The following is a 24854-nucleotide window of genomic DNA, read 5'->3' as shown; positions in this document are numbered from 1 at the left end:
AGGCGGGGAGGCACACGCAGCAGCTGGGGGCCGTGCGGCGCGGGGGTGTCCTAGAACTGTAAGAAATGTAAGAGATGAGCTCTGCAGCTAGAGCTAGTTTCGCAGTGTGTAAATGATAGCTTTCCACAGTTTGGTCTATGGTGTATGGTGCAGACAGCATAACCAGACACTAGAGAATCTTCATTGCTCCCGGGACATGATCCATTCACAAAATATGTTAATTGACAATCTTTACAGGGCATGTCAGTCATATCAAGATGGGGTGTAGTAACATGGGCTGTGGCAGGAACTCAGTCATTTGGATTTTCTCGTCACTAGTGGTCATTAAAGAACCCGGTCTCAAAGTGAGACAGTGGATCAAAGTAATATGGAAGGCAGACAATAACATTTCACATCAATACATAGTTTCCATTGGTTGCAAGTCCTACAGAGATATATGAGAAAGCTGCATTGATCTTAAATACCTAAAATGGTCTTGTCATCAACATAACTAAAATAGCTTTTCACTCATTACATGCTAAATACACAGATAAACTAAGCTTTTGGATACTGTTTGTAGCTCGGTGGGGCCTACAGACTAATAACAGCAGTAGCGCTAAAATAATGGTACACCACGACAGTCTATAGTGTGATGGCAGGAAGACCCCTGCCGTTTATTTATCCCCTCGGGTCGAGCCCACCCTGAGGGCTGTATGCATGCATGTGTGTGTTACATTGTAGTGGTGAGCCTGGATGGCTCTCTACATCCCTCCTTTCTTTTAGTGACCGACCATCAGGTTCTTTAGGTTCACGAAGAGGTGCATACAAAGTCTTTCAGTCTCTGATTTGGTGCACGGTTGCACCTGAGACCATACTTCAGGCTCCGGGAGCTGAACTGGCCCCTGCATCTGGGGGTGAACTAGTCACAACGTCCTGACTGAGCCAGCCAGCCTTGGGGACAGTCTCTTCCCTATCCACTTGCGAGCTCTTCGGTGAAGAAAACATCAGCCCTGGCGAGCCAAGTGGCGTGAAACTTGGGGTATGGTCGGGACTTTCAGACTGTTCTTGGCCAGAATTCTGATCATAAATCACATTCCTGGTGACAACCTGCTGCCCTCTCTGGGCAGTGACTGTGGTTCCTGGTACGTCTACCAACATCCACCCTTCTGGCTCATAGGGTGTCCTGAACTTCCAGCCAGGGAGTCTGTCCTTGACCACAAAGCGGTCCCCCACCTTCAGCTGTGGCTCTCTCACCCTGCGGGTTTCACTCGCCTTCTGGTTAGTCATTGTACTTCTCGCCTTGACGGCTTCATTGTTCCGTTCTGGGGGCTGCCACGTTGCATCCGTTGGGATGCTATCTCAAGGGGGCCTCTTGAAGAGTAAATGTGAATGAGCACACTTGTTTGTGCTGTGTGACGTCTGCCGATAGGCATCAAGGAAATGATCCAGTGCCGCTTCTGCATCTTCCCCTTGGTCCACGGCAATGTGCAGGGCCCAGTTGAGTGTTTGCATGAGACGCTCCACCTCCCCATTGGCTTGGGGCCACAGAGGGGTGATCTTCTGGTGGTGTATTGCTTTCCTCTCCAGGTACTCTTAGAAATCCCGGCCTTGGAACGGGGCCCGTTATCTGAACAAATTTCATCTGGCAGACCCATGAGTGCAAATGTCTTGTTCAGGACTTGTTGGACATGCGTGAATGCCATTGACAAAACTACCTCCACGATAGGGAAATTTGAAAAGGAGTCAACCATCACCAGCATGATGCACCCATCTGGGAAGCTTCCGAAATCGAAGCTGATCTTGGCACATGGGGTTTTGATGGGCTCTTCAGTGATCGCCGGCGCCGGGTCTCCCCCAGTGATGGTGCAAGCATGACATTACCTCACCATTTCCTCCGCTATAGAATCCATAGCTGGTAAAATGAGCACTTTGCCTTGTGAAGGGTCAATCCGCAGTCTTTGAGTCTCTGGAGGGTGGCCCGGAGGTGGGTGTGGTGTTCTTCTAGGGTGTTCGAGAGCACCAGGATGTTGTCGCTTAGGTTGATCACCCCCTCTAGACCCGACAGTGCTTCCCTGATGGCGTTCTGGAAGACTTTGGTTGCTGACGACACTCCGAAACTCAGTCTCTTGTTCCTCCTGAGCCCAACATGTGTTGAGAACGTGGTGATGTACCTGATTTTAGGTTTGAGCTCCAGCTGGTGGTACCCTGCGTTCAGGTCCAGATTTGGGAACCACTTCGCTCCGTTTAGATCCGCCACTATGTCGTCCATGGTGGGTGTAATGTGGCGTTCCCTCTTAACAGCCGTGTTTGGTAACCTCATGTCCACGCAGAGCCAGATGGCTCCTGGCTGCTTTGGTTTGGGAGCCACGACCAGAGGGGACACCTTCTCGATAACATTGAGGTCCTCCAGCTTCTTCAGCTCTTCTTCCACTTGCGGGTAGAGATTGAATGGCAACCTCCAGTGCCTCAGGGCGATGGGCCTCACAGTGGTGTCAGTGTGGAGCTTGAACCATTTTCCTTTTAGCTTTCCAAGTCCAGTAAACAGCACCGGGAACTCCCACAGGATGGTTTCGGTGTGGGAGTCATGGATCTGGTGGGCAAAGAAGACAAGACCCAGGTCCTCTTCCGTATGGCGGCTGAGCAGCGTGCCTTTTCTCCCTTCTGTGATGAGGAATCGAGCTACCATGATATGCTTCCCTCTGACAATTTTGGCCTGGATGACCCCCTCAGAGGGGGAGTGGATCTTTCCCTCTGTAGGTGTATATTCAGGCCTTGGTGGGTGCTAGCGGGCCGTGGTGACAGACGGTCATACTGCTCCGAGTCCATCACAATGATGTCCATGAACGCTTGGACGGCCGTTCCCTCTACCAGGACAGAGCACATAGGTGGCAGCCTCCGGTGGTTGTCAGACCTGCTGAAAAAAAAAACGACGAACATGTCATCGTCATCATCTTCGAGGGCGAGGCAGCGTTCTTGTTGTGGGTCATCCCTTGGCAACGGCGGGTCATCGAGTGAGACCTGGTGCAGGCATTCCGCCATACCCCGCTACCTTGGAGGAGCGTGTCTGGACCGGCCACTGTGACACACCTTGGTGAAGTGGTTTGCCTTCCCAAATCGGGAGCACGTCTTCCCTCTCTCTTCGCACACAGCCGTTGTCAAGTGGTCCTCCCCGCAGTAGCCACATGGTCCTCCGGTTGTTGTCCTTGGTGCCTAGCAAGCCATGTTGGGGCACCGTTGGATTGTCTCCACCCTTTTCTCTTTGACAGGCACAAATCTGGATGCGTGTGGTGCCGCAACAGCCTCCATTTGCTATTCGTGAGACTGGGCCAAGATGAGGATCTTGTCCAGCAAGATCCCCGGCTGTCGAACGATCAGCTTCCACAGCAGTTTGGAGCGGCACCCCTGGATGACTTGGCGGTATATTTCCTCCCTCTGATCTGTGAAGTCGCACATGCTGGCCAGCCTGCCCAGTCGTGCGTAGATCATGTCCATGGACTCAGTGTCCGTTTGCAGCGCCTGTCTAAACTTGAACTGCTCCAAGTCGGGGTTAAGTTGAGGGTCAAAATGCCTGTTGAGCGTGGCGAATGCCGCCTAGTAGTCGTCATCTTCTCCTGTGTTGGGGAACGTTTAGAAAAGATTGTAGCTCTCTCCGCCTCCGTAATAGATGAGCAGCAACCTTTTCACAGTGCCGTCAGTCTCTTTGGCGCCCTTGAAATAGTGGTTCAGCCGTCTGACCCACGCTTTCCACCGTGGGGCTGCTGTGGCGGAGTCTGCTGTTTCGCTGAAGGGAGGCAGTGGGGCAAAAGCCGTGTGGCAGTGGCACGGTCCTGTGACTACGCCTGAGCACCGGCACGTAGCCACCTGTGGCCTTGCAGGGCTGCAGTGGATGTCTGAGGCCTGCTGGCCTGGCTGTGTTCCTGGGCCTTTTCAGTGACTTTGGGCCTCTGACTGGTCTAAGCGCTGACGGATGGGGAATGCATTGTCCACGTGGGAGGCTCTCTTGCGTGTGATCTCAATGTCTCGGTGCAGGCGGCCTGCAGTACCGCTATTCGCCAACGTGGGGAAACCCTTCCAGGGCCTACCAATCACCGGTGACGTCTTCTGCGGCAGTGCACTCTGCCGGCTTGAGCACGCTCCTGCTGCACTGGGGAGGCGTGCGGGTGCAGGCCACAGGGGCAGTGATCGCAGTGTAGATCTGTGTGTGAGCCTCAGCAGCAGCGTATTGCAGATGGCACAGGCCCTTGCTGCATACGGCGTTCCACGTGGGTGCAGGCCGAGATTCCTACGGCACCAAGGATGGAGCATCGCGGGTGGGCTCCACGAGCTCCCAGCCAAGCGAAGACCTGGAGGTGATGCACCTGTTGGTTGCGACCGGCCTCAACTCCAATTTAGCACGGTGGAGCCTACAGACTAATGGCTGCAGTAGCACTGAAATAAAGGTACACCACAACAGTCTATAGTGTGATGGCCAAAAGACCCCGAGCGGTCTCCTGCCGTTTATTTGTCCCCTCGGGTCGAGCCCGCCCAGAGGGGTGTATGCATGCATGTGTGTGTTACTTTGTAGTGGAGAGCCCGGGTGGCTCTTTACACTGCTGGGGATCCCTAAATTGAAAAACAAAAAACAGAGACAGAAAATCTTTCCTTTGTGTAGAATGGCTCTTTACATAGAGCAAATACTGTTAAATGTGTTTGTGCAAACACCTCAGCAAGTATCCCATGGGTGCCACAACTTTAAATTACGGCATGTAAGGTGAGGCGACTGTCAAAAGCATTCTACCCTCCAGCTTAGCATCACCTCGTATTTGGACCAAAGTGGCCGCCGGGCGCTATATGAGGACGAATTCTGAGGCCTCTTCATACACCGAGGCTCCTTGGACATAGTGCAGCGCCTCTTCTGGAAAAATGTTGCAAAACAATTCTGAAAGCAATCCGGGAGGAAGAGGCAGTTTCACACTTGTGGCTGTCTAAGCAAGGAAAGCTACATTGGATGACACTCTATAAATGCATTAAAGTGGATGATGTGGATAGACAGGGCCATCCCGTGACATGAATTGACATAGCTACAAGTAACTATGAAAATCTTGGCTTGGCTTAGTATGAAGTCTTGCTGTATATAATGCTTTGTAAGTTTTGGACATGATATTTTAATTTTAATATGTTGTTAGTCTAAACTATGAGGGCAAGGATTAGAATAAGAATGGGGCTGAGCTCTGTCTCAGCCTCCTGGTAGTAAATGCTATGAGTAGCTATGTCCTCTTCAAAGGGCGCTGCTATATTTTTAGTTTCACAGTTACCCCTCTACTCAGAAAAAAAGCTGCACTTGGAATCAGACCAAGCATTGACCTTTCAGTATTGCTGTTACGCCTTACCCTGCACCCTGCCATCATTTCTGAACCGGGCTGCGGTACGGATACTAGCCTAGCATCAGCACTGACCATTCCTTGCATCAGACCGAGCTGCTAGGATCTTACGAGGGCAGCAGTGCACTTCCTTACAGCGCTGTTATATTTTGATTGGTAGTGTGGGCACTTCACAATTGGGCCGTTGTAGTGTAAGTGGGACTGCTTTAGCATTGAAGTAGTGTGGCTCACTGGTTAGAGGCGGCAGACCCGAGAGCAGAGGACGGCCCGGGACCAGGGTTCGATTCCCGGCGCGGCAGGTTTCTGGACCAGGGTCAGCGGACTCGATAATTCTCTCGCCTCGGTGCCCACTCTGATCAGCGATCACACTCGGCAACTCTGGGCATTAGCTTGCCTCATCTTCACTAACGGCCCCACCAGACCGCCGGGGATGCCTGGTCTCACCCTGGACATACCCATTAAGGGACCATCTCTCAGGGAAGCCAGGAAGGGTTTCGCAGCGGTCGAAGCGCCTTGGGACCCTCCGGGTAAGTAGTGCGCTATATAAATGCCTATACATTACATTACATTACATGTCAGAATTCAGGGGCATATTATCAAGAACAGAGTTAAAATTATTGCTGCTTTAGCGGCAGGACACTGCCGCTAAAGAGGCGATAATGGGCTTGATAATATGCCCTTGAGAATTCCAATAGAAGCCCATGTTCACACCCAAACATGGGCTTCTATGGGAATTTACAAGGGCATATTATCAAGTCCATTATCGTGCTTTAGCAGCAGTTTCCTGCCGCTAAAGCGGCTATAGTTTTAACGCTGTTTCTTGATAATATGCCCCTTAGTTCACTGAATGGGTGGTGACCTGTACTTCACAATAGTGCAACTATACCTCCAGGGGGAGAGCCCCAGCTCCTCACAGAAGGAATCTGAGGTAAGGTATTGTTTTATATTGTCTAGGTAGGACTGATATAATATTAATTGGGCATTACCTCTATCATTATTAAGATAATAACACACACTTTTCTAAGGGAATGCTACAAATGTAATAGACAAAACGTTCCAGATGCTTGAACTGACAGAGTCAGAAATGATCGACAGAAAGGATATTTTCTAATTGCAGTGGCAGGTAAACGTCTAAGCTCGACTGCTATTCTTTTAAATTGTCAGTGGCACATCCCCTAAGCACAGTTGCTATACTTATATTAGAGAAACACTGACAGCTGTTTGCAGTCTCAACAAAGAGGCCAATATTTGAATCACTAGAGAAGCCTTGAGATTTCTGTAACATTTGCAGACCTGAAGGAAGAATGCAGTTATTTGCGTGGAATAAGCGACCCTGTGATCTACAACCAGATAGAATGTTGCACCATTTCAGAAGTGGCTGCTTCAACATGTGTTTTTATGTGTTTGCATTATGGTTCATGTTGTTGTATTTTAATTAATAAATGCAAGACTGCAGTTATCAAAATACAAAGAAATTATGACACAAAAAAAGCATGTTTCCTATGACAAATAACTCACTTATTTCTAAATGTGGATTATAAAAATACAACAAAACAGTATATTTAATGGTTTCCTTTAGATTGTATTATCTCATGAACAGGTACCAGCTGGTCTGCTAACCAAGGAATGCCGAGTCCGTGTCTTTGTGATTTAGATTCTCACATCACAATGTAAATGAAACAACGTTAGCATAAGACATTTTTAACTGCTGCAGCCCCAACTCTGCCAAAGCAAAGGCGTCTTCCACATGCATTCAGCCCTGACTATTACAGTTTGTCTGAAGTGCTGATCTAGCTCTCTAAAGATAAATGGTTCTTGAGGTGAAATGTGAAAGTCAATCACCTGCTTTTAAGTCAAAGGGACGCTTTCCTAAAACTACTCCTGACCTGGGGATCCTATGGTCTCTGCATCTACCTAAGATGTCCCACTGTGGCAGAAGTGGGTCAGCCACTGGGAGATATCTCCTAACTGCAGAGTGATTTTTATATCTGAAGCATTCTAACAGAAGGGCGCCGGAATCGCATTTGGATTCTATTTTCCAGTCTCGTTCAATCGGCATGAGCCTGGCCAATAGATGCAACTTTTAAATGTGGACGTGCAGGAGACATCCAGGTAATAAGGAATGGCACAGACTGGCTTCCAAATAAGTCACTTCACCAAATCTACTTTATTATAATAGGTTCTTTCAGTTAAACACAATATTGATTGCGGATTATTGTAAGAAGTATATTTTTCCTTGTTTTTTGTTTTTGTTCTTTTTTCAACATTACCATTTTTTCACTTTTTCTCATACAAGAGAGTTTCCAACCTGCCAGCATTGTACAAGACAGTTTCACAATCAGCAATTTCGACGCCTCGCTGTTTTTCCTTTGAATACTAATCAAGGCAGTAGTTGCGGGACCGGAGGGATTGTTGCTTAATCAGCATAGCCGAGAGACCGAGGCAGGACCGGGACAATTAGAAACAGAACCGAGGTGACGTGGGGCGAGCTGCTGTTTACGAGAAGCGTGCTTTGCAGCGAAGATTATCCTGGCCCCCTTCAAATGGAGGGATTGTGATGCAAAGGCAGTAGGAAACGGGAGCCTGTAGAGTGCAATCAATGCTTTAGCGAAGAGCAAACTGTGTGTGGAGGAAAACAACGAGCACTCTGGCCCCTTCCTTCAACCGCATCACACTTTAAATACAAGAATGGCTGCACAAAATCCACCCATGGAGAAAGAAGACAATTTGTTATATTTTTCTGCTTGTGTGCATTCTCTTGGCTCCCTGTTCACATTCTTTTTTTTAAGTTTAATAGGTTTTATTGAGAAGGGGGGAAATAATACAAAAATTATAGTAAAACCTAAAACAGTCCATCAATAAAATAATGTTTTACCAAGAAAGCAAGCATTTTAATATGAAATAACTAAAAGTGGACGAAAAGATACAATGCTTGTCTCAATGCAAATCTGTACTAAATGTAAACTCAATAAGCTATAGCAAGAAGTGTTAAAAACAAAGTAAAGAGAGGAGAAGGAGAGGTAAATAAACGGAAGGAGAGAGGACAAAGAATGACGGGTAAATATTTAATAATAAATAAAAACATCTTGAAACATGGTTTTATCATATCTGTAGCTATAAAGGCTCCATAAAAGCAGTGTAACAATTATGCAAGGTAACAATTTAAGAACAGTATAATAAAATATATAATAACTTAGGCTGAGATGTTTGTAAGTCAGGTCAAATATTTGGTGAGTGGTTTCCACAATATTTTGCACTTGACAAGTAAAGAGGGAGATTTTAGATTGGATCGATCCAGTCGATGGGTATTACATACCAAGTTCACACACTGAGAGTAATTGTCTCTGTAGATTTCTAATTAGAAGTAACCACATGTAAGCCAACCGCCATTAAAAGGTCTATCTACTTGCCATACATTTTATTATGGGGCCAAGAATTATTCAGACCTCCTAGAAACAAATCAACTAAAGAGAAGTGAGTCTGAATGCAATTGATATTTTATATTCTTTTCCAGATATGCACCCAGAATTGAGAACATTTGGAGCACAGAAAAACATATGTAGGTATGTACTTGAATTATACTTACAGTGTCTGCAGGTGTCTTGTTTGAGAATTTGTTGTTTGAAAAGGAATGTTGGGGTGAAAAAGACAAAGTTGTAAAAGTGGTATACTGTTTGAGTAAGATTGGCTGGGTGAGTGATAGAATACATTTTTTCCTAAATTCTATCCCAAAAGGGTATAGCCCAACTGAATTGTAAGTTCTCTCAGCAACGCCCGCCACAATGCTAAAAATGCATGTATGCATTTGCATACACAAAGCGGCAGGCACCGCGTAGTGCCTGCCGCATTGTGTATGCAAATGCAGGGGGGTACCACAGGTACCCCCCATGTGCACCCCCTACTCCCCCGTTCACCATGGGGGCCCGCAGTGGGCCCCTGAAGTGAAGACCGCATGCCTTTCCGTGGTGGCAATGAGGCATCTGTTTAAGCTATTCATAATATGGCTGGTGGTGTCTAATAGACACCGCCACCATATTAAACGTTTTCCGCCCCGGTCGCAAGGCGACCGGGGTGCAAAAGCGGCGGACGGTCTTTCCGTCCTCCGAGGTCCCCCCGCATCCTAATATGGCAGGGGGAAATTTAGGTGCGGATGGCGGGCGGATTGCCCCCGCCAGGCTGGCAGCGGCTACCGTCAGCCTGGCGGGGGCAATCCACCCGCCATCCTAATGGGCCCCCAAGTGTGGAGGTAAGCAGTGGTGCTGATATTGTTTTTGACATAGAGGGAGAGATTAAATATGGGGCGAGTGTATCACAAGGAAGAACTTTAGGCCTCATTAGGATGGCAGACGGACTTCTGTCTGTCTGCTATCCATTCTGTATGGGGACTACCCGCCTACAAGGCTCAAGTTCAAGTTCAAGTTCAAATATTTGTATAGCACACTACTCACCCAGAGGGTCTCAAGGCGCTTGGGGGAGGGGGGGTACTTTACTTATCGAATATCCAAGTTTTTAGTTGCTTTCTGAAGGAGAGGTGGTTCTGTACAAGGCGGAGGTGGGTGGGGAGAGAATTCTAGGTTTTGGCCGCTAAGTAGGAGAAGGATCTTCCCCCCATGGTGGATCTATGGATGCGCGGAATTGTGGTGAGGGCTTGATTGGACGATCGTAGTTGGCGGGTGGGGGTGTAGAAGGACAGTCGCATGTTGAGGCATTCGGGTCCTAGGTCGTAGAGGGCTTTGTGTGCGTGGGTGAGGAGATGGAACGTTATTCTCTTGTTGACAGGGAGCCAGTGGAGGTCTTTCAGGTGACCGAAAATGTGAGCTTGACGGGGGATGTCCAGTATGAGTCTAGCTGAGGCGTTTTGGATGCGTTGAAGTTTTTTCTGTAGTTTGGCTGTGGTTCCGGCGTAAAGGGTGTTTCCGTAATCCAGTCGGCTTGTGACCAGTGCATGGGTGACCGTCTTTCTTGTTTCAGTGGGGATCCAGCGGAAGATTTTTTTGAGCATGCGTAGGATGTTGAAGCATGAAGATGAGACGGCGTTGACTTGTCTGGTCATCGAGAGGGAGGAGTCCAGGATGAAGCCCAGGTTACGTGCGTGGTCCGTAGGTATGGGTGCGGTGACCAGGGCCGGTGGCCACCATGAGTCGTCCCAGGTGGAGGGGGATGATCCTAAGATGAGGACTTCCGTTTTGTCTGAGTTCAGTTTTAAACGGCTGTTCTTCATCCACTCGGCTACTTCTTTCATTCCTTCGTGTAAGTTGGTTTTGGTGGTGTTTGGGTCTTTGGTGAGGGAGAGGATCCGCTGGGAGTCGTCTGCGTAGGAGATGATGTTGAGGTTGTGTTGGTGTGCGATGGATGCGAGGGGACTTATGTATATGTTGAAGAGGGTGGGACTGAGTGATGATCCTTGTGGTACGCCGCAGATGACTTCGGTGGCCTCTGATCTAAAAGGGGGGAGGCAGACTCTCTGGGTTCTTCCGGCGAGGAACGAGATGATCCAGTCCAATGCTTTTCCTTGTATTCCGACGTTGCTGAGGCGATGTATGAGGGTGCTATGACAGACTGTGTCGAAGGCTGCGGAGAGGTCAAGTAGGATGAGGGCAGCTGTTTCTCCGTTGTCCAGTAGAGTACGAATGTCGTCTGTTGCTGCGATGAGGGCGGTTTCGGTGCTGTGTTTGGCTCGGAAGCCGGACTGTGAGGGGTCAAGGGATTTGTTGGATTAGAGGAAGGCGGCGAGCTGACTGTTGACGGCTTTCTCAATAACTTTGGCAGGGAATGGGAGGAGCGATATGGGGCGGTAGTTCTTAAGTTCAGTGGGGTCTGCTGTGGGTTTCTTCAGAAGGGCGCTGAGTTCGGCGTGCTTCCAGCTTTCCGGGAAGGTGGCGGAGTTGAGGGAGCAGTTAATGACGTCTCGGAGATGGGGTGCGATGATGGAGTCTGCTTTGTTGAAAATGTGGTGGGGATATGGGTCAGTTGGCGATCCTGAGTGGATGGAGTTCATCAGGCGGATGGTGTCTTCAGTGGTGATTGGGTTCCAGGCGCAAAGGTTGTTGGAGGGGGGTTTAAGTTCGGAGGTGGGTGGAGTGGACTGGTCTCCGGACTGGTTTTCAAAGCTGTTATGTATGTCGGCGATTTTGTTGTAGAAGAAAGAGGCTAGGGAGTCTCACAGAGGTCTTGGGAGGGAGTGATGTCGTTGGTGCTGGCGGTGGGGTTGGTAAATTCTTTGACGAAGTTGAATAGTTCCTTGCTGTTGTGGGCGTTGTTGTCAAGTCGATCCTTGAATGCTGATTTCTTGGTGGATCGGATCAGTTGGTGGTGTTTGCGGGTGGCGTTCTTGAAGGTGGTCAGGTTGTCAGTGGTTGGGTTTTTTCTCCAGGCTTTCTCGAGGGTGCGACATAACTTCTTGGATTTCTAAAGGTCATTGTTGAACCAGGGGGCTTTTTTGCTACCTTGCTTGATTTGATGGTTTTTCAAGGGTGCTAGTTTGTCGGCGCTGTGGGTGATCCATTGTGTGAGGTTGGTGGCTGCTTGGTTTGGGTCCGATGTTTTGGCAGGAGGGTTTTGGTGAAGCGATGTGAAGAGCTGGTCGGTAGTAATTTTGTTCCAGTTTCTTCGGGGAATAGGTTGTGGGGGGTTGTGGGTCGTGGTCTTTTTGTAGTTGAAGTGAACGCAGCTGTGGTCCGTCCAGTGGAGAGCTGTGGTGTGATTGAAGGAGATGTGCTTGCTGGAGGTGAAGATTGGGTCGAACGTGTGTCCGGCATAGTGGGGGGGGGTATTGACAAGTTGTTCGAGTCCGACGTTGGCCAGGTTGTCAGGAAAGGTGGTGGTGTTGCAGTTGTTTTTCTTTTCCAGGTGGTAGTTGAGGTCTCCCAGTAGAATGTAGTCCTCGGAGGGGAGGGCGTGTGGGCTGATGAAGTCAGTGATGTCTTCGCTGAATTGTGTGCGGGGTCCTGGTGGCCTGTAGATGAGGGTGCCTCTGAGTGTGGTCTTGGGGCCGGTGTGGATCTGGAAGTGAAGGTGTTCGGCGGTAGAGAGGTGGTCGTCGGAGCTGGTCGTGATGCGGATGGTGTTCTTATGGACGATGGCGATGCCTCCTCCTGTTTGGTTGGCGCAGTCCCACATGCCGAATTATGATGCGACCATCTCCACAGCTTCTACAATGTCTTTTTATTCTATTGCGGTGGGTGCTGTGGTGTGCAGCACCAGCTGGAGTGTAAGGAAATTACATGTTACATATACCTGCACTACCTTTCAGGCACCATGCGGTGCCTGCCACATGGTGCTGGAATATGAAGAGGGGGACCATAGGTGCTCCACAGGGACCATATCTGAGGCCTAGGGGGGATGGGGACCTGCTATGGGCCCCCAAGTCCATATCCGCCTGCCTGGTCATGGCGGGTTAACTACCGCTGACATACAGGTGGAAAGGGATCTCATTATCCCTACTGTGGTGCCTGGCAGGCACTGTCGCCATTCTGTGGATAGCAGGAGATCTGATGGGCAGTTGGATTCATTCCAACTGTCGGACCCGTGGTGGTCGGTTTTCCCAACACATCCACCCGCCGTACAAATGTGGCAGGCGAAAATATGATTGCGATGGTGGTGGGACAGCTAATGGTGGGCTGTTGGTGGCGGTCCCATCGTCATTGTAATCCGACCATTTGTTATTATTTTGTGGTAACTGAGAAACGGTAATTGAACCTTGATTGAACCATTGACACCAAAATAGCTTTATTCCATTGTTCATGTGAAAAGAGTGGGATATGACTAAGGGGATACGCAATTTAGGAGGTTGAGACATATAACGAATGTGTAATTGAGAAAAAGGCGAAATCATGACCAGCTCCAACAAGAACCACAATTTGGAATGGGGAACAGGGTGTCGGAGAAACAACCTTGGCTTTTCTTGACACAGAGGCCATTATGATATAATGATATAAAGAAAAGTCTGGGAAGTTGACTCAACCTGTAGAATTGGGTAGCTTCAAGCGTGTGAGGATATGCAGAAAGGTTTACAATTTGAGAGATATTTAGATGGAAGCTTATCAATGGCTTTGACATATTTCACAGGAATTTTAATGGGTAACCTCATAAGGTACACATTGGTGATAGGAAGAATCATCATTTTAATTGTGTGGAGTCAGCTCCACCATGATAAAAATAATGGTGACCAACGAGCCGCGGTCCATGCAGGTAACAGCGGTGGAGCAGAGGGGCCTGGTAAGGGGGGATTTCGAGGGACGATTCAGAGGGAAAATTTATTATTTATTTAATTCTCCCTCAGCATTGTCCCTTGAAATCCCCTTCACCAGGCCTCACCGCTGTTACCTGCATTGACCGCTGCTGTGACCAACCCTGTATTAGTTTAGAAGTTTTAGAAAGAAGAGCATTCATATTATATTTCAATGAGTCTCTAATATTATTCCAGTATAAGATTCCTAGACATTTTATCTCATACGAGTTCCGATAGAGGTTGATTCCAACTAATCAAGATTTGTAACAACACCTATTCAAAGCAGTTACTTTAGACTTCCCTACATTTAGTTTATACCCTGACACCTCCAAGAATGCTCTTAACTCTTCAAAACATTTTGAAAGTGAGGTTTCAGGTTTAGAAATGTAAAGAAGGATGTCACATGCATAAGCGGTAAATTTAATGTGTGTTATGAAGCTGAAAACAGGCAAAGGCAGCAGAGTGTTTCAACAAAAATAAATAGCAAGGGTGATATAGGACAGACTTGCATCGTGCCTCTCTTATGAGGAAAGTAGGAAGATTGTATTCCATTAACAATAACAGATGAATGGGGAGAAGAATAAAATTTGAGTTGAGTTGGAGAAACTGAGACAGGCGTTTTCAATAAAAGGTTTATTGAACAGTCTTCTTTCTCATGCAAGAAAAGTAAACTGCTACAATCCTAATACAGACTGTAAAGTATAATGCGTACAGCGAGAACAATATTATAAAATAATACTGTAAGAGCATTGTATGGTTTCTAAGCCATATACAAATACATACATATATAACAATGACTAAAAATACTTAACTGATGTTTTCTAAAATACGCCTACCCCAATGTACCTAACCTAAGTCTAGTACGCGGGAAGAAGTAAGTATTGTGTAGCATAGGTTTAGTTTTCTTTGCCAAGAATCTATCCAAGATTTCTCTAGGTTCTAATCAGCTCCATACCTTAGTTAGAATGAAGGAGGTCTGGTATCTCTGTCTTGGGACTTGATTTCCCAACACCCTGCAAGGGGAGCTTGGAAACACTGGAGCTGGATTCTCGGTGAGAGAAAGGCAGCCTCTTGATCAGTGCATCAGCTGGAGGGTCGGCTTCCTTCGGCACTTGCTGTAGCGAGCTGCATCGGGCAAGTAGATAGTCGAACTTCTCCGCACCACCGTGTCTTGCTAGAGCAAGTGAAGGTATATTTAGACCTAGTAGGTGTCTAGGAATGCCACAGATTGATGTAAAGTCGGGCTTAATAACGTCATAAAATAACCCCTAGGGAATAGTCGTTCTTGCAAAGTACATGAGTTCTTGGACAAATCAATATTCAAGAAAGGGGAAGTTCCCTAACTGTTTAAGCCGATTTTCCAAGAAATCGTTGTGACGGTTGGTACGGGTGGAAGTAGCCATGCGTGTATTCGGTCTGCATGGGCTATGTCTAAATAGGGCTTGATTCCAATGCCTATATTAGGGCAATGTGAATTGTACATATATAAGGGCATGAATCGGGAAAATTCACTCGGAGCCTAAAACGCCACGCAACAATTCAAATAAGCTTTGTTATTTTTTGACGTAAAATATTAGTATTCTAGGTGTTTAATATCTTGAAGAATACAAGCTTATTCTTTCTGGATAGCCTTGAAGCTTATTGGAGATGATGTTTGTGATAAAATATATAAAGACAGCTTTGAAGGCGTCCCAAACAAAATTAACAGAGGTCTCTATTGTATCATTAATCTAAAAATAATCATGTAAAAAGTTTGGTATGAGTTAAGGAACATCTGGCCAGATAATAAGGTATTGCTAAACCTCCACCTAGATTTGAATAGGGTATCTGGAAGAATATCCTGTTCTGAACATTCAGGGGCTTGATCAGAGATCAAGATTAAACCAATTTCCAAGTGTACTATGTGTTGGGTCAAAATTTTACTTAGAAACACATAGTCAATTCTAGTTTACGAGTTGTGGGGAATAGAGTAAAAGGAAAATTATTAGAGAGAGGGGTTGGCTAGTCTCCAGAAATCTGACAGGCATCATGCAAGATAGTGTGCTTGAAGGGTTTGTGGGCCTTATGTAGAGGAAATCTCTTGGATGAGTGTTAGTCAAGAAAGGATTGATTATTTGGTTGTAGTCAACGCCAATTATCTGTGGAATATTGTGCAACTTCTTGAGAAATAGAGCTCCAGAAGATTGGGTCATGGTGAGTGGAACTGTATACATTGATAATCATTAAAGTGAGATTATCAATTTTGTATTTAACTAATACCCATCTACCCTTAGTGTCATACCCCTGTGAAACCAGTGATATATTTAGACATTCATGACATAGTGAGTTCCCTTTTGGCCCCACTTTAGTTCTTAGCTTCTTTGTCTGCCTTTGCTCTGCATAGCAACATGTAAAACATTTGTTTTCATAACAATGTTCTGGGAATACGCTGTACAATTTGCTTGCTATTCAGGGACTTTTCTTGGGATTCAGTCTGCGCATTTTGTACGAGGTTCCCCAGAATACATAACAACATAATGTACTGTTTTTCTCTGCTTGTTCAGCAACAGTTAGACATAACACGGTTGCACATCTCCATCTTCCAACACAGTCATTTTTATCACATAAACTGTGCCCCAGTCCCCTTGGGGGCTAGCGAGGAGGATTCCGGCAGAGAGGACTGTAATGGAACGACAGCAGAGCCTGGCATACAGCCCTGAGTAAACTAAGTCTACACTCATGATGCGGACCACCTAACTACATACTCCAGTTATGGGGTCTGAAGCCAATACCAGAGATCCCAAATATATTCCTGTGCTCATACAGTGAGGGTAGATTTAGCCAGATACATAATTTGCCATGGTCGGGATGTTTGTCCTGTATACCCTATTAGTAATGCTAATTACATTGTTTAGTTGCAGCTGCCTAATTATTGCAGCGCATTTGCATCATAATAGCCTACAATGGCTTCAATAAATGTGTTGTAAACTTCCTTCATGTCTTTCATGTATTTACCACAGGCATGCATGAATGAGTGAGTAATGAAAGCAGAGGATCTGTCTCCACAGTTCTCTTGGGAACTAGAGGGTCATGTTAGAGGTAGCCAAAACCACCTGTTACTCTGGGAAGTTTAGGAATTTAGGTGAGACACTGTGAGCCAGCTAGGATTTGGGCTCACATGTAATGACATTGTAGAGAGATTCAGTCCCTACATTCTAATGTCCTGTCATCCTAACTTACAGTTGTGCTTTACCACAGAATCCGTGCAACAGGATCACCACATAATTTTTAAGTAGCACAGAAGGGGAAGAGTAAAGCTCACCAACCTATTGTTTCTTTAGTTTGTGAATGTATGCATCAGGGAGGCGCGCTTTCCTGAAGTAGTGTGAGCTGACATTTTCATGTACATAAGTGGGACAAAACACATAAAAATTTAATATGATTTCTTAAACCCTTTACATTCCAAGTGGCAATTATGAGAGGCATTTTTAGATGAGCCATAAGTGAGCATAAAACAGAAACTTAAGTAATATAATGTTGAACTTAGGAAGTGCTTTTTTGTACAATGCAAGAGGAAAAGAATAGATAGAAAAGCAGAAAAGGATAGAAAAGAGAAGGGAGAGAAGAACCTCATACAAATAGGAAGAACATGAAGGCAACACAAAGACGGAGATCCTCGGTTGTGGTATCAACATTAATGACAGTAGAGTACACCCCAAAGGATGCAGTGAGTGCTGAGCAGCTAAAAACAAAAATGGGGCTGAAATGGGCTCCAGTGAACACAGAGTAGGGACACAGAAAATATTAAGAAGAAGAGTAAAATGTAGGTTTGGTATGATAAGAAAATAGGAGGAAACAGTGACTTTAGGCAAGGGTGGACTGAAATAAATGCAGACTCCACATAACAGGTCTGTGCTGAAATACAAAGGGGAGGGAGAAGGATGTTAAATAGGAGATGATGTGGAATTAAAACAAAACCTAATTAACAAAGAACATTTGGTTAAACATAACAGCAGGCTAACTAAGCATAAAATATAGTCAGGTTTTGACAGCAGCTCCAGTCTCTTCATGGTGGTGTTGGCGAAGAATGTCCTGTAGTAAAATTTGTCTTCAAGTGTGTATGTTCTTTCTTTGTAAGTCATTTAAAAAAATCAAGGGTGGACTCGACCATATCTGATATTCATGGACTCTAATTGTGGGCGGAACTCAAATGAATACTTTTCCTTGGCAGCTGCAGCATTGGAAACATCCTGAGAGAAATATACTCTGTGACCAGACCATTGAATAGACCTCACCTGTGAGAATGTGCATTAAGATTGTGTACTGCAAGCATAGAATACGTTTGCCTCTAGTTCTATTGTAAGGTGATGAAGTAAAAAGTTTTGGGTCTAAGCAATGCGCTCTTTGGATGTTAAGAGGCCTGGAACTTGTAAATTGAGAATTGCAGGAATACCCATTTATAAAGAAGAGATCATGCGGGGGCACTCTGAATATTGAGGAATACCATAAAGTTGCATGTTGTGTCCCTTGTTCCAGTTCCCCAAGTCTTCAGAAGTTCTTTTGAGCAATTCAATTTCCTTTGTCAAATAAGAGATATCTGGGATAGAGACTTTCACACCGCCGAACCGTCGTTCAACAGCCGTGATATGTTGATCGTGGGACGACCATTTCTTCTCGATGTGTAATAAAGAGGCAACGGTTTCCCGAACAAATGGTTTTAGAGCCCTTATTTCATCCAAAAGTATTCCAAAGTTAATGGAAGGAATCGATGGAGATCTTTCCTAGGTCTTTTGACTGAAGTCAGGGCTGTTTTGACAAAGATCCAGAGGATGAAGAAGAACCTCCTATTGTGAAGTCTCTAGTGTTATCCATGAGTACGAAGAGGTTTTCAGGGATAAAGTCCCATTGTCCATTTTTATGGCGTATGATGAACTTGGAGGATGATGGAAGAGGAGTAGCCTTTTCCCTCTGCTTTAATTACTTGCCTAAAAATGAGGCTGGAATTTCCAGGCTTGATCAAAAACGAGTGATTGAATAGATATAAAAATATGCTGTCACTGGGTTAAGTGAAAGTGGTTAATACTATAATAACCGCCTTGATAAATTCAATAAATGGCCTTAATAGACTGCGTAACCAAATGAAATGGAGAGATGAAGGGCTAAGAGGGAGGAAACAGCCACAAAACTCAATCTAAATAGCAGTCAGCAGGCAAGGGGTTTTGATACAAAAGTACAAAGGGTTTTTGCTTTGAGGAGGGCAACAGTATTAGAAGGAAACCAGTACATAGTGAAATATAGGCCATTACTGGTATAGTGCAATGCTCCTATGCTGCTCAAATCACAAATGGAGAGATAGGACCCTCCAGCCATCATAACAAAGCTGTCAGGTCTCCTCAAACAGGGCCGGTAGATGCAAAAGGGTTCCTCCTCCTGATGCCCGCAGCGTGGCATGAAGAGAAAAATGCACATGATGCGTGCTGAAATCTGGAAAAGAGTGTCAGAATGAAGGCGTTGACCTTCCAATGCTAACATCCATTAGAGAGGAAGAGAGAAAACTGGAATTTAGCCCATGCCCCTGGGAGTTTGAGGTGATTAAAAGGTGGCTGCCATCTCTCATGCCAACCTGTTTCTGCCTATAGGTAGCCAAACCGTCTTAGGCATTTATCAGGGCCAAATCTATGTGTCCCTACACCACAGTAACGTCAGTGCAGAGTCCCATAGAAGGTATGCTGGTAGGACCTACCACTCTAATGAAGTTTCCAGGTTATTTAACCTAAAGGTAATACAGAGGGAGATACCATGCCGAGATAAATTATATTATTGGTAGCAGTTCGAAAATCATTGTAAAGCTTAGAATGGTACAATTTCCCATTATGACAGAAATGCAGAGGCCTGTGTATTGACAGCCCCCATACATTAAAATGATTTGCTAAAACCACAATAACAAATGTGAAAAAGTGATATTTAAAAACATTTAATCACAGTTTATCATTGATCATTGTAGCTTCTGCGCAGGTCGCGCTGCTAGCGTTTTGCGCTATTTACATTTTTAAACTCACCTTTTGTGGATTTTGGTTATCCTATGTTTGATTCTCCCCTGTTTTTAATTCGTCATCTGTCTCTGGGCTGCCCCCTTACTCCCACTTAATTTCTGGAAGTCGCACCGCCATTCGGCGGGTCCGGGTCCCTGGGGTTGGATTCGTGGGCGCCATCTTGGCTTGGGGTAAGTCTTTCAAGCGCGGGCGCCATTTTGGAGCGTCCTGACGATCGAGGTGTCTAGGGAGGCGCCTATTTAAGGCGTCACTCAGGCGCTCTCTGCCCTGATCATTGTAGCTTCTGCGCAGGTCGCGCTGCTAGCGTTTTGCGCTATTTACATTTTTAAACTCACCTTTTGTGGATTTTGGTTATCCTATGTTTGATTCTCCCCTGTTTTTAATTCGTCATCTGTCTCTGGGCTGCCCCCTTACTCCCACTTAATTTCTGGAAGTCGCACCGCCATTCGGCGGGTCCGGGTCCCTGGGGTTGGATTCGTGGGCGCCATCTTGGCTTGGGGTAAGTCTTTCAAGCGCGGGCGCCATTTTGGAGCGTCCTGACGATCGAGGTGTCTAGGGAGGCGCCTATTTAAGGCGTCACTCAGGCGCTCTCTGCCCTGATCATTGTAGCTTCTGCGCAGGTCGCGCTGCTAGCGTTTTGCGCTATTTACATTTTTAAACTCACCTTTTGTGGATTTTGGTTATCCTATGTTTGATTCTCCCCTGTTTTTAATTCGTCATCTGTCTCTGGGCTGCCCCCTTACTCCCACTTAATTTCTGGAAGTCGCACCGCCATTCGGCGGGTCTGGGTCCCTGGGGTTGGATTCGTGGGCGCCATCTTGGCTTGGGGTAAGTCTTTCAAGCGCGGGCGCCATTTTGGAGCGTCCTGACGATCGAGGTGTCTAGGGAGGCGCCTATTTAAGGCGTCACTCAGGCGCTCTCTGCCCTGATCATTGTAGCTTCTGCGCAGGTCGCGCTGCTAGCGTTTTGTGCTATTTACATTTTTAAACTCACCTTTTGTGGATTTTGGTTATCCTATGTTTGATTCTCCCCTGTTTTTAATTCGTCATCTGTCTCTGGGCTGCCCCCTTACTCCCACTTAATTTCTGGAAGTCGCACCGCCATTCGGCGGGTCCGGGTCCCTGGGGTTGGATTCGTGGGCGCCATCTTGGCTTGGGGTAAGTCTTTCAAGCGCGGGCGCCATTTTGGAGCGTCCTGACGATCGAGGTGTCTAGGGAGGCGCCTATTTAAAGCTGCCCTCTCCCGCGCAGCGGGAACGCGCAGTGGGACGCCGTCGCTTAGCCGGAGTCGTGCCAGAGTCCTGCCCGTCTGCGCTCGTCCGCGTCGAGGTAGTGGGTGCGGGCTATGGACTCTGGATCCCTCCCTTATTAGCTGCTAGTTTATCATGGCGGCGCTCAGGTACGATCGTGCAGCTCTCATCTCTATTAGAGATAATTCTCCGGCCTGTAATCATGACCCTCTACCCCCTCTCTCAGGACCGTATGATTGTACCTGCGGTTATTTTTCTCTGACCTCTCCCATTGGAGTCCGTCCAGTCAGTAGGAATGTTTGTGACACCCATACGGTATGGTCCGGACAAGCCCTTAACATATGGAGTTTGAATGTCAGATCTTTAGTCAAACACCATCAGTCACTACGCGATATGATCGACGCGGACCTTCCCGATATCATCTTCCTGACCGAAACTTGGTTACAGGACGCGGATACTGCCATCATTAACTTGGCTTTCCCCTCTACCTATACAGTATCTATCTTAAACCGCCCGACGAGGGGAGGTGGTATAGCCATGGCGACGAAATCATGTTTCCCGGTGGAGTGGAAGGCCTTGGACCTCCCTATGTGCGAATGCGCATTATTTAAGGTGAAGGTCAGTCATCAATTCACCCTCAGTGGTGTGCTTATATATCGTCCACCTGGGAATGACACCGCCTTTAAGGCTGCCCTTGTGGATGTAGTCAGTTCCTTGACCGCAACTTGCTCTAATTTCAACATAGTTGGTGACTTAAATATACATCTGGATCAGTCGTCATCCCCTTCCATCAGCTCTTTGCTGGCGGACTTAGAAGCGTTGCAACTTGACCAACTGGTCACCTCCCCCACCCATACAGGAGGACATATATTGGATCCTTTTTTTACCACCTTAGCTCGGGCTAGATCAGCTGACCCGATGGAGGTGGGTTGGACTGACCATCTACTGGTTAAAGTGTCATGTCCCCTTGACACCCCACAATTGAAACCTGCAGGTAAACAGAGTTTAAAGCGAGACTGGCGTAAACTTAAGCTGGAGGAGTTTGTCAGGTTATTGGAGGCTCAACCCCTGGGCAAACTGCAGAATGCAGAACAGGGTTATGAACAATTCTGCAACTGGGTTCTTACTGCCCTCGATTCTCTTATACCGCGGCGCTGGGCAAAATGTCATGCGAAAAATCGTAGCCCTTGGTATAATGAGGCGCTTGCCGAGCTTAAGAGAACCTGCCGGCAAGCTGAGAGGGCGTGGAGAAAAGCTTTCGATCCCACGTTAAAATCACTTTACTTTGCCCAGCTTAAGTCCTACCACAGAGCTATTTGCCAAACCCGGGCCGCATATTACGCAGCTGAGTTCTCTAACAGCCCCAACCCCTCTAAGTTGATCTTCAAGGTGCTTAAAGACCTGACGGGGAAACGGGCCACCTCGCAAGAAATCTGTACGGACTCGCACTGTGAAAGCCTGGCATCCTTTTTCGTGGAGAAAGTACAGAAAATCTACCGAGGATTCGTACCAGCTGCCCCCGGGGATGTTCCTAGCGAAGTAGAGGTCTTGGTGCCTGAAACTCTGTCAATCCTGCCGAGCATGTCCAATGAGGTATTCGATACTCTGAGCCGTAAAATTAAATCTGGCTCTCCCTCAGATCCTCTGAAACCGGAGTTCTTCGCCTCTCTCCCGCCTCTCTGTCGTGAGCCCATTATGGAGCTGATCAATCTTTCCCTCAGAGAGGGCGTGGTTCCGTCATCCTGGAAGCAGGCTGTGGTCAAACCCATTTTGAAGAAACCGAATTCCGACCCCCTGCTCCCGGAGAACTACCGGCCCATCTCCCTCCTGCCTTGGACCGCCAAGGTCACGGAGGCACACGTGAATACCATTCTGTCTGCCCACCTCTCGCGTAATAACATCCTGGACGAGACTCAAAATGGGTTTCGTGCTCAACATAGCACTGAAACGGCTTTGCTCTTTATGATTGAGCACTTGCGATCAGTGCTAGACGCGGGGCAGACCGCGGCGCTCCTATTGTTAGACCTGAGCGCCGCGTTCGACACGGTGTCTCATGACATTTTATTGCGGCGTCTGGAGGAAGTGGGGATTGTCGGGAAGGCCCTGAAGTGGTTCCGCTCATTCCTCTCGGACCGGTCTTTTACAGTAGCCATTCCACCTGGCCAGTCCTCGTACCATTCTCTGGAACTGGGAGTCCCGCAGGGCTCTGCCCTCAGCCCCACATTATTCAATTTATATGTGAAACCGCTGGCTGCTGTCGTCAGGCAATATGGTCTTACGATGACATCGTATGCCGACGACACGCAGCTGGCGGTGACACTCAGTGGGGACCCTGAGGTGACTGCTCCCAGATTCCGGGCAGGACTGATAGCTGTGGCTAGCTGGATGCGCAACAACTGCTTACAGCTTAATGCTAAAAAGACCGAGGTCCTGATTGTGGGGAAGCAGGCGGAACTCTGGGGAGACCAGTGGTGGCCTCTCGAACTGGGGGCGATGCCTATTCCAGTGGACGAAGTCAAAAATCTGGGGGTATGGCTGGATTCTAACCTTTCTTTTGCCAGCCATACAAAGAAGACAGCAGCCACCTGCTATGGCATTCTGCGAGGACTTAGACCAGTTCTCAAATTTTTCGACCCTCCCACACGTCAACTGGTCGTTCAGGCCTCTATCCTCTCACGGATAGACTACGGGAGTGCCTTGCTCCTTGGAGTCAATCAGGCTGAGGCGACTAGGCTTCAGATGGTCCAGAATGCTGCTGCACGGGCCATTGTAGGTCTCCCGAGACGATGTTCTGTCTCTCCTGTGTTGGCCTCTCTGCACTGGCTTCCGGTCAGACAGAGAATCAAATTTAAGGTTCTCTGTCTGGCATTTAAGATCTTAAAGCTTTCTTCTCCTCCGGCCTTGACAGGCCTTATCTCTTCTTATGTCCCCACGCGATCCCTCAGATCCGAAGCCCAGTATCTGGCGAACAAGCCTAGGTTCAGGCTTAGCAGGATGGGAGGACGTTCCTTCCGCGTGCTAGCGGCAGATTTATGGAATTCCCTGCCTGTTCATATTCGGGCCCTCAACAGCTTGACCCTTTTTAGAAGGGCCATCAAAACCCATCTGTTCATCTCTGTAGGCTAATATCCCCCTTCGTCTGCTCTGATCTGTTGTGTTGTTGCATATGATCAGGCGCCAGGACGCCCCTTCGCTGGGGCAGCTGTTGCGCCTAATAAATGTTATTAACATAACATAACATTATGCATGGGTGTCACACAACACAAGTGCGTAAAGGGAAACACATAGTAATCCCAAAGGTTTTTTATAACCTAGTTTTTACGATGGTAGTTGCCACATGGTCTGTTTGAGGTGGGGGGCTCCTGTTGTCACACTCTGATAGATGTGATCCACAATCGTCAGGGAGAAAAGGAATATTGAGTGAGAAACCATATTATTTTAATATTTCTACTCCTTTTGTCTAGGAGACAACCCTTTGATATATCCTGTAAGTCTTGTTCTCCGTGCTGCTAACAAAAAAGCAAACTTACTTCACCAAGGTAGCACGCCCACTCTGGTGCTCCAGGGAATGGCTAGTTGGTATAACAAGGTCGTGCTGGAATGTATGGTTATATAAAGCCAAAGGGTGTGCTTGTTTTGCTGATCTTTTAATGCAACCCATATTATCTATGGCGTGCCTCAGATCGCTGTAAACTCTGGTGCTCAGGCCATCGAATGTGACCTTGTTCGTAAGATCTTTGGCCATACATTGATATCATGATATCTTATCCCAGCCCGACTGCCACTCCAGACTGAGAGTCCAGAGCGGTTGCTGGGTCGGCAAAGGAGGGGCTCAAATTTCTGCACTCGCTTGGTAACACAAGAAGTAACCGCATAAATACTAAACTGAGAAGGGGAATCAAGGGTGGTAGGACGTATATGGATCCAGCTTCCTTTTCTTACCCATAATGCCCTGAAAATCTCAAACTTTGCTTAGAACATGCCTTGGCCTCATAGTTTTGTGA

The sequence above is a fragment of the Lissotriton vulgaris genome, chromosome 2_1 (assembly GCF_964263255.1).
Source record: "Lissotriton vulgaris chromosome 2_1, aLisVul1.2, whole genome shotgun sequence".
Classification (NCBI taxonomy): domain Eukaryota; kingdom Metazoa; phylum Chordata; class Amphibia; order Caudata; family Salamandridae; genus Lissotriton; species Lissotriton vulgaris.
This window is presented reverse-complemented; position numbering follows the sequence as displayed.